Source organism: Rissa tridactyla, chromosome 16 (genome assembly GCF_028500815.1).
Source record: "Rissa tridactyla isolate bRisTri1 chromosome 16, bRisTri1.patW.cur.20221130, whole genome shotgun sequence".
NCBI classification, from domain to species: domain Eukaryota; kingdom Metazoa; phylum Chordata; class Aves; order Charadriiformes; family Laridae; genus Rissa; species Rissa tridactyla.
The window spans coordinates 8934854-8944099 of record NC_071481.1 but is presented as its reverse complement, the minus strand read 5'-3'; positions in this window follow the sequence as shown (position 1 = coordinate 8944099).

The window sequence follows — 9246 nt, the reverse complement described above, 5'->3', positions numbered from 1 at the left end:
AACCTGAATGATTCTATGATTGATTCTATGGATATCAAGGCTCAGCGCAGCAGCTCAGAGGCGTTTCCACCTGTGGGTCATGCACAGTGTGGTCCTGCCTCACCCACCACAAAACTGCCAGCATTGTGCTAATGGCACTTCCTTCGGGCCAGGCTCACGCTGTGTGGATCCGCCTCTCCGTGACACTCAGCGGAGCAGTGCTGGGACTCGTCTCCACTGCAGGGCAGCATCTCTCCTGTCCGCGATGCAGCGGGCGGCCTTCCCCCGCCACCGCCAACCTGACCACTTGCACAGCCAGCTGCTCGCAGAGCTGAGCAAACACTCAGGCTGGCGCGTTCCTGATAAGGCTTTGTTTTATTCTGCAAAACAGTGTCACGCTTCTTATCTGACACGAATCCTCAGTGTTAATCCAGTAGTTCTCCAAAGCGGTAATTTAACCCTGGACACGTTGGTGTGAACTTGGGTAATTATATCCAGAGGTGCCTCCAGCTCTGTGAGGTCTGTAGGTGTTACAGGTGCTCTGTCTCAGCGGGGTTAGTGGGATTAGGTACATCATCCTCCCATGAGATGGTAGCTCAGTCCTGGAATATAAATCAGCCTCTTCCCTCGGCTGGTATGTCACCTTTTTCACGTGACCCCCCCGGGCACGGTGCAATGCCTTGCACCACATTTCCCCTGTGACTAAGCAAAGCATTAGCAATTGCGGCCCGACGGTGGGTTCTTCCAGTTCATGGCCAAACGATTATTGAGTGTAGTCTCCAGATCGTGGCCATGTGTCACAAGAAGCCTGAGCAGCACCACCAGCAGAGCCTGGAAATGGTGGGGCTCGCAGTGACTCCCCCCACTACCCTCCTACCTCTCAGCAAAACTGAAGAAGGAAAGCACAGGATCCACGCTTCCCCACAGAGCCAGGACAGGTAATGAAAGGGCCACCACTAGCTGACCAAGCAGAAGGAAAGTGTCGGCTTTGAGGACAGTCCAGGGAGATGCTGCTCTTCCCGAAGGCTTGCTGGGCTCAAGAAGCCTTTCTGAAGCACAGACCTTACAGTGGGGACCGTTATGGCACTTCACAGGTGATTAACGAGCCTAACGCTTGCCCCACTTCTCCACATGGTGGGAACAACCTAGATGGCCAGTGCTGTTTGTTTCCACCAGTCCCCCCACGCCTAAGCCTACACGCACCATGGGCAAGTACCTAAGCTGGGCACAGAGAAGGTGACCAGCCTCACGCCGCTGTCCTTGGGGTAAGCGTAAGGGGCAGTGACATCTGCAGTAGCGTTGCCCCACTTGGCCACCCAGCTCAGGGCCACGGGCAAGGGGAGCAGCGTGGGGTCACGCTGGCTCTGCCTGCAGACCCACAGTCACACAGGCACTGGCTCCTGGCAGGGGCAGAGGGGGACGTGCCCAGGCTGGAGGAAAGGAAGAGATGACCACGGTGCCACAGTCAATGTTTGCAGACCAATCCCAGGACCCTTCTCAAATCCTGACGCATCCCGTAGCCACCGTCTGGTGGCAGACCTTGCTGCTGGAGAGAAAACCCACTCATCCCCCAGGCTATGGTAGAGAAATGGGAATTTCCCAGGACCGAGGACAAAAGGACAGATGAGGACCCCGAACATCAGCATTGTGCAGAGGGCTGGGGCAAATTTCAGGTTTGATCTCTGCATGTCTAATGGAAAGAGATGCCTCCCCGCACAGGCTGTTCCACTGCAGCGGGGACAAACTCAAATGCACACGGAGGGAGGCACACAGATGCCAGCATAATTAGCCACAAAATAGACTTTTCAGTATCACACAATGACAAAGAAAAATAAAAAAGGCCTGCATGCTGATAATTCCTCAGCGCGCCTTGGTGACAAGGAACTGGGACAGACCTGAGCTTCCACTGAGCCAGAGGAAAATGTATTTTTAAAAAGCAGATTATCTGGTTAAACAGAGGGCAGGGGGCTGAGCCGAGAGATAATGGGGGTGTCTGTGACAGCTTTATTAGGAAGTGCCTAATGTCGGAGCGATTTCACGGCAGATCTCAGAGCGGTGGGCTGCGGTCCCCGCCGCAGAGCCTCAGTGGCACTGTCAGACGGGCTTAGACACCAACTGACCCCAGCTTTTTGCTGCAGGGGACAATAAAAGCGGCAGGGATGCTTTGCAGGGGGTCGCCAGCCCACGCAAACTCCTGGGGTACCACCTGAGGGGTGGGATGGGCGAGCGCCGTATTCGTTAGCCGTCATTAGCAGTGGGATTTGCCCTCCTAACCTGAGAAGAGGGACATGCTCGGAAGCATGGGGCAGCTCTACCTGTACCGGCCTTGGCCCCGATAGCTCCTGGGCTCAGCAGGCACAGGGTATCACCCTGCCTTTGCCTTGCAGCTGCCTTCCAGGACGCTCTCACCTGCCCAGTTCCCCTTGTCTTTTTTCCAGGGTTTCCTCACCTCTCCTGTCTCGTTCCTTGCTGTGTCATCTTCCCATACAGTACAAAGACTCCTGCAAAGCTGGTAGGGCATCTGTGCAGCCAAGGATGGTCCTCATCACTCCCCAGCACCGTCTGCATCCAGGTCGCACGGAGAGATGCCACCTCCATCCCTCGGCGTCCTGTTGCCTGCTCTGGCAGCACGCCACATCCCACACGAGCACCCACTGGCACTGACCCCTTCGAGTGCTCCAGGATGGGTGCGTGTGCGTGGGGCACGTACTTTTCTTCTCTGGGCTCTTCTGCCAGAGCAGGAGCACAGCCTGGCATCAGCATGGGGTGAAGCACTAGCAGGATGCTCACCACTAAGAAACCCAAACTGGCAGCATCCCATTCCCAGGGACCAGCTAGCAATATAGGCTACCAGAGAGCACGCGTGAACCGAGGCTTTGCCAGCGTGACTCCTGGCCTAGGTCTCTGGGAGCAGCTGTAGTCGGGAACAGGGGGCACTTGAACCAGTCTCTAATCCCAGATTTTACATGAGCTGAACAGGTCCCGATCAGCTTGCCTGGGGTTTATGGTGGGATTGACAGCCTCTCCCATGCCCCGGCCAGCCAGAGCAGCCCCGAGTGGCTCCCGTCATCCGGGCCAGGGCTTCCCTGTGAGAGGAGGGCAAGCTCGGATGCTGGGACCAGCGCTTAAACGCTCTCGGCCGTGGCTCTGTCCATGGGCATCAGACGGAGGATGCAAATCCGGGTCTCCAGGAACAAAAGGCTGCGGCGCCTCTGCCCCCAGAGCTGCCAGCTCGGCGTGAGAGGACTCCCCAAGGCGCAGGGGAGCCAGCGATGAAGCTGTCTCTGACAAGGGAAACTAAAGATGTAAGAGGGAGCATGAAATCACGGGTGACAACCATAACAGGGGCAGCTCCAGACATGAGAGGGGGAGCAGGAGCTGTGCTGCATCCCCCCGGGAGGCTCTGCTGCCTTTGTAGAGAGCGGTGCCGGCGGTGGAGGACCAACGGGTGAGATGGAGACAGTCCCCACATCGGCCCCACTGCCTGCTGGTGCCCTGTCCCCTGTCTCTCACCAGCACCGGGACTGGGTGACACGTCCCAGTCCTGGCCACGCTGCAGTTTGCAAACTCCAGCCGCTGGAGCCACCCGCCTGTTGCTGCGACCCCCACCGAAATGCGTTGAACCACGAAGGGCGTCGCAGCGCCCGGGTGCAGGTTTGCAGGGGGGCAGTTGTTGACAGACGAGCCCAAAACCTGCCTACCATTTTCCCCTGCTGCAAGAGCTCATCTCCCCCGGGCTGCTGGCCTGGGCAGCCGACTCGGACAGAAAAAACCTTCCTAATTTCCCCGTGAAAGCATTTTCTGTGTCATTATCAGTTTAACCCGGATTGCCTGAGCCACTACACCATTTTGTCAGCACCCTTGGCGCTGCCTGTGCCGGCGGGGACGCTGCCCGGCCGCCCCCCATCGTCTCCTCCCACCCCCCAGCGCCATATTTCCCCTTTGTCCGCCTCTGCACAAGGGCGCCAGAATTTACCCACCCTCTCTTTCAACTTTTCCCCTCTCTCCTTTCCCCCCCTCTGTAACAAATCAGTGAAAAGAGGGAAGAGAAGAGGCTCCAATGACAGATGGAGCTGGCACTATCATCGCTCTTAACTGTCACCGAGAAAATCACACGGCAGCCACTGAAATTCAAATTAGAGTTTTGCTGAAGCTGCTAAAACTCATCAAAAGATATCTTTGAAGTCCACTGGCAGGCTGGTCATTTCTTTTAAATTAGTCCCTGTTGAAAATGAAATTGCAGGGAGTTGGTGTATTAGCATACTGGAGTGCGAGAGACAGCACAATACTGCCTTTCCAGGGAGCAGAGACAGTTTGCTCCTGCACAAAGACCGCGCTCAAACCGGGCTCTTATTGCATTAGGATAAATGAACAAGTCATTTCAAAGCTCCCCATTAAGGGGGACGGGCTGGCACTCGGAGAGAAGGCGGCAAAGACAGGTCAGTGCTGTCCCCGTGTTCGTGCCCTCGGAGCCAACCTCCCGGCCGCGGTATCGCCAGCCCGTGCAAATGAGGAGCTGCCTCGTTAGCAGAGCCAGCTTGGTGACGAGGGGAGAGGGGCCCTCTCCCATCCCGATCCAGGGACCGGTGTTCCCAGCGTTGATGTGATGTGCAGGACGTGCGGCTCATCACAGCCCTCTGGGGATGAGAGCCCCTCTCGGATCGAGCCAGGGATCGAGCCAGGATCGATCCCACGAAAGCACATTCTGTCCCCTGAACGCCGTTTTTTTCCACCCTTTGCTTTCTTACAGCACATTCTAGACAGACCAGAGTCAGCATCCCGCTGCCCCAGAAGTAGCTGAGCCCCAAGGAAGGGCCCTGGAGACCCCCAGACCATCCCTGGGTAGCTGCAGTGGGAGCCCAGGACAGACCACCTCTGATCCGAACTGGTCTGAAAATGAGCGTCACTCCCAGTGCCGGCTCCTCTTAATCCGAACCCCACAGGCCTTGCATCTCAAAGGTGCCTGTCGGAGCTGAGCGCAGGCATTCATGGCCTCCAAGTTCCTCATGAGCCAAAGAGCGTGGTGGGACCAAGAGAAATGCACCGAGCCACTGGAAACCAGTGACTGGCCACAGTGGGGTGGTGGCCAGTGGCCCCGAGAACAGCTGTAGCGTCTCCCATTAGTGAATATTTCTTAACATGGACAAAATCGGGTTGACATCCAGCTCCAGTTCAGTCCAACCCAGGCATCTGCCCAGAAATAACAGTCTTTAGGATGAATACCAACCCTCTTCTCCCAGGCTTTGCACCACACCGTCCTCCCCTCTCCCAAGGGGCCAGACAGAGCGTTGCTGCCTACACGGGAAGCAGAGGGCTCTTCACCCAGTCCTGCCAGCCCAGGGCATCCAGTTCCCTCTGCCTGCCTTGAATCTCTACGCAGAGGTTTCCCCATCACCCTGAAACCTCGAGCTGTCAGCTGCTTTTGGATAGAGCTGTTTCCTTCGTTACGGAGCTGATGTGATGGGATTTTGAGTGGCACTAGTTACACTCCTGTGTCTTTACACATAATGTCTTCGAGCCAAGAGCTATCGGCTGCAGATTTCACATGGCTCTGAGAGGGGTTGGGAGCGGGTCAGAGGTGGGAAGCGTGGCCAGTTCCCCCCTGAACAGCCGGAGAAGATGGAGCAGAACTTGCCCCAGAGCACGTAACCTGTGACGTTTTCCTGGGCTAATGCAAATCTCACCAACACAGACGGGGAGATGAGCTCCTGCCATCACAAGCACTTGCTGAGCAGAGGTTTTCGCTGCAGGTCACTACAGTCCAGGGCTGAATGTCTCTTCCAAATTTTTAGCTGTTTACCGTGGGTTTGCCCTGGATTTCTGACCAAGGGGCACAAGGAAGCTCACACCCAGTCGAACAACTGCACCGTCAAGGTTCAGAGTGAGGGGTTTTTTTTCTCCACCGTCTTGGTTAATTCTTGGTGTTTGGCTGCATTTCCCAGCCTTGGTCGGGTCCAACGCCAAAGTGTCTGGATGGGATGGGTGACACTGGGGGTCATGCAGACTGTGCTGCATATAGCCCACCACCCCAATTTCCCAGGCCAGAGCAGCACGCAGGGAAGCTGGTGCCAGGGTTATGGGCATGTGTTTCTGCCATGCAACTTAAAATCCACTGGGCGGGAGGAAGGCTTGAAGCAGCGACGGCAGTTTGCCGAAGGTCATCAACCTCCCACTCGGAAGGAGAGGCAACGCCCAGGGATCACTGGGCACATCTCACCACTGTTTCTGTTGGCAAGAGGGTGCCCAGCTGTTCTGCAACTGGTGGTATCACACCCTGGTCACCTTGGGCAAGGCTTCTGATCCTAATTTTCAGTGTCTCACCTCATGCCCTTGCATCCCCCCCAGAACCCTGTCACTTTGACTGCCAGCAGCCTGGATGGGAAAGTAGTAGGATGGCCAGAAAGCCATGCCAGAAACAAATTTCTTGCAGCTCTGGGCTGTTAATCACCCTCTCCCTAAGACGATGCCAGAGGCTGGGATGCCGTAGGTTCCAATTCCTTTGCTTTTCCCATGTCAGCTCAGCATCCCTCTGCAGGCACTGGCAGTGCCAGCGGGTGTGCACCTGGGGCAAGGGCAGCGCCATGCCATCCCCAATGGGACACTCCACTGCTCACCCTGAGTGCATCAAAACCACCGGGCATCAATACCAAGAGCTGCCATGTTCCTTATTACTGCCGTTGAAATGCTGGGCTCCTGAGACACCAGCTGCAACAGGAGAGGAGGAGGCAGCGCAGGGGCCTCTGTTCCCATATCAAACATTCGGAGGATTGCCCCTTTCATCTGCTTCGTGCAAGGAGAGGAGCAGCTGGTGCCTCCTCTGATCCATCCCTACCCTGCTGCCTCCTGTCTTGACAAATGTGCCCTGGCCCGGCCATCTAGCCGGGGCATTAATTGGGGAACGGAGAGGATGGCAGGGAAGGGGAGAGCCCAGACTCGGCAAGGCACAGTCACCGTCATTAAGTTAGGGAGAAAAGTTTTAAACGTCATCATTTTCTGCCTCAATGACCGAAGAGGCACCTAGTCCTTGCATTGCAAGCCCAAGTCTCCCCAGGTTTCCAGCTCAGCCCTTGCCAGTGGAGACGGCAAGAACAGACAGGCTCCCACCAGCTGGGGTGTCAGCTCGCCACATATCCCCTTTCACGGAGCCCAGAGAGCCTCCCGTGTCGCGGGAGTCTCTTTTCAGGACATTTGGCAAGCTCGTGAGAAAGATGGGATCATTCCCCTGTGGGTCACATGGGGTCAAGAAGTGGCTTGGAGGAGGGAGCAGGGACTGCGCGTCCCAGGCATGGGCACATGTCAGTCCAGGGACCGGTACGATGGCAACAACATCCCACTCATCAGGAAGTGATCTTGAGACTTCTCCATTTAAACGTGCTTGTTCTTACCAGAGAAAACCCCCTTGATAAGCTCAAAATGCAGGAAATGGATTTAAAAACCTCAGTGGGAGACTCCATGGATGGGAAGGGGATTTTATTTAATGTCATTTCCAAGATGACCTCACCCACTCATCCCCAGCACGACACGAGTGTCCAAGTGGGCTGGCCAGGATGACTTGTTCATGGCAGCAGGGACATGGGACGTCAGTCAATGATCTTATCTCCAGCATTAGTGTTAACACCCTTTGGGAGGCAACGGTAATTACAGGGTGATGTCTCCCCTCAGGACCTAGCTTACTTCAGCCCTTGCAGATCATGCTCCAGGTTGCTGCCCATTTCTTCATTAGTGTTTCTTTGTGTCCTCATTCTGTGTGTCTATGGCCTTCCTTCTTGGGGTCTTTCCCAGAACTAGCTCAACTAACCTTGTCTGCTGCGGGCTCTTCCCCAGGGCAGGGCAGAAAGGCTGGTTCTGCAGGACGTGTATGGAGGGAGAAGCCCAGGTCATGAGGTGTTTGCGGGTCTGCGCCCTGTGGGGAAGGGAGAACTGCTCCGAATTTCTGCAGGCTGGTGAGGATTTACTACCTGCTGCTCCAAGGGGGCCTTCAAACCAACACATACTATCTGTAGAGAGCATGCCTTCAATATCATGCTCAAAAGCTTTATCATCCATTTAGGTTTGGCATCAGCCTTGGTGTCTGGTGGTGAATAACCCAGGGTGCACCGGGGCAGCTTGAGAGGCAGAAACTGGGTGACTGCACCATGAATGCAGATATGTAACTAGGAAACAAATATCTCTTTAGTGCTACCCAAGAAAGGAGGCACATTCTCCAGAAGGATTAATGGCACGAGTAGCTCAGTCTGTGCCGGGCAGAGGGAATCACGTGCTCGCCTCTCTCTGCTGGGGGTCTGGCATTTTCTCTGCGTAGGGACAGTTGGGTCTGGCCTGATGGATGGCCTTGCAGCAAGCTCCCAGGGCTACGTGTCTCTTTGGGCTGGATCCCTGTAATGAAGTCTGACAGCACTGCTCAGACCCGCTCTCCTGCTCGGCATTATGTTAATGAGGGGGCAGACGAAAAAGAAAACTACATATATCTTATTTGCCCATTCAAGAGATAAATAAACAAGCCACCAACTCGAGTGAGCAGAGTTTGGGAAGGCTGGTGCAGAGCCTGATGCCATATAGATAGGCTGATGCAGCACATCATAGCTCTTCTCGCATCTACTGGGTCATTGTGTTCCTTCCAGAAGCAGAAATAACATCTGCAAACAGCACAGCCCCAGCAAACACGCCCCAGACCCCACAAGTGCATGAAAGACTGTGAATGAGTTTTTCATCTCCAACCAGGAGAAGAGGAATCACCATTTACCTGTCGAAGCACAGACCATCTCTGAACAAAGAGGTCCTGAGCTTCTCCAATCTGACAGCATCCAAAGGGGTCACTGTAGAAATTCGGAGACTCCTGAATCCCATTTTTTCCAAAGAGATATTTTTGCCCAAGCCAGCCATTTCACACTAATGGCTTTGTGATTAGCAAATCAACACTTTCTATGGAAAAGAAATAATCACTGTCCAGCCCCAGTGATCCTCCTGCATCCTTGATCTCACTGAAGATGCTGAAGTCTATCAAATCCAGCAGGCACAAAGCATGAGCTGGAAGGGTCCACACTTCTACCATGTGCCCATGGTGAGCTCACCAGACGGGCTCATCAAACGCTTCCTCATGTCCTGAATCCGTGGACACACCACCATCTTGGTCTTCTCCTTCCCCCTTCTGCGCTGCTGAGGGTTACCTCAGCCATCCTCATGGTCTGGCTCTCTGAAGCAGGAGTTGCCAAGTGCGACCACGAGCCCTGGCCCTGGCCCTGCTGCACGTGGGAGATGGAGACCTTG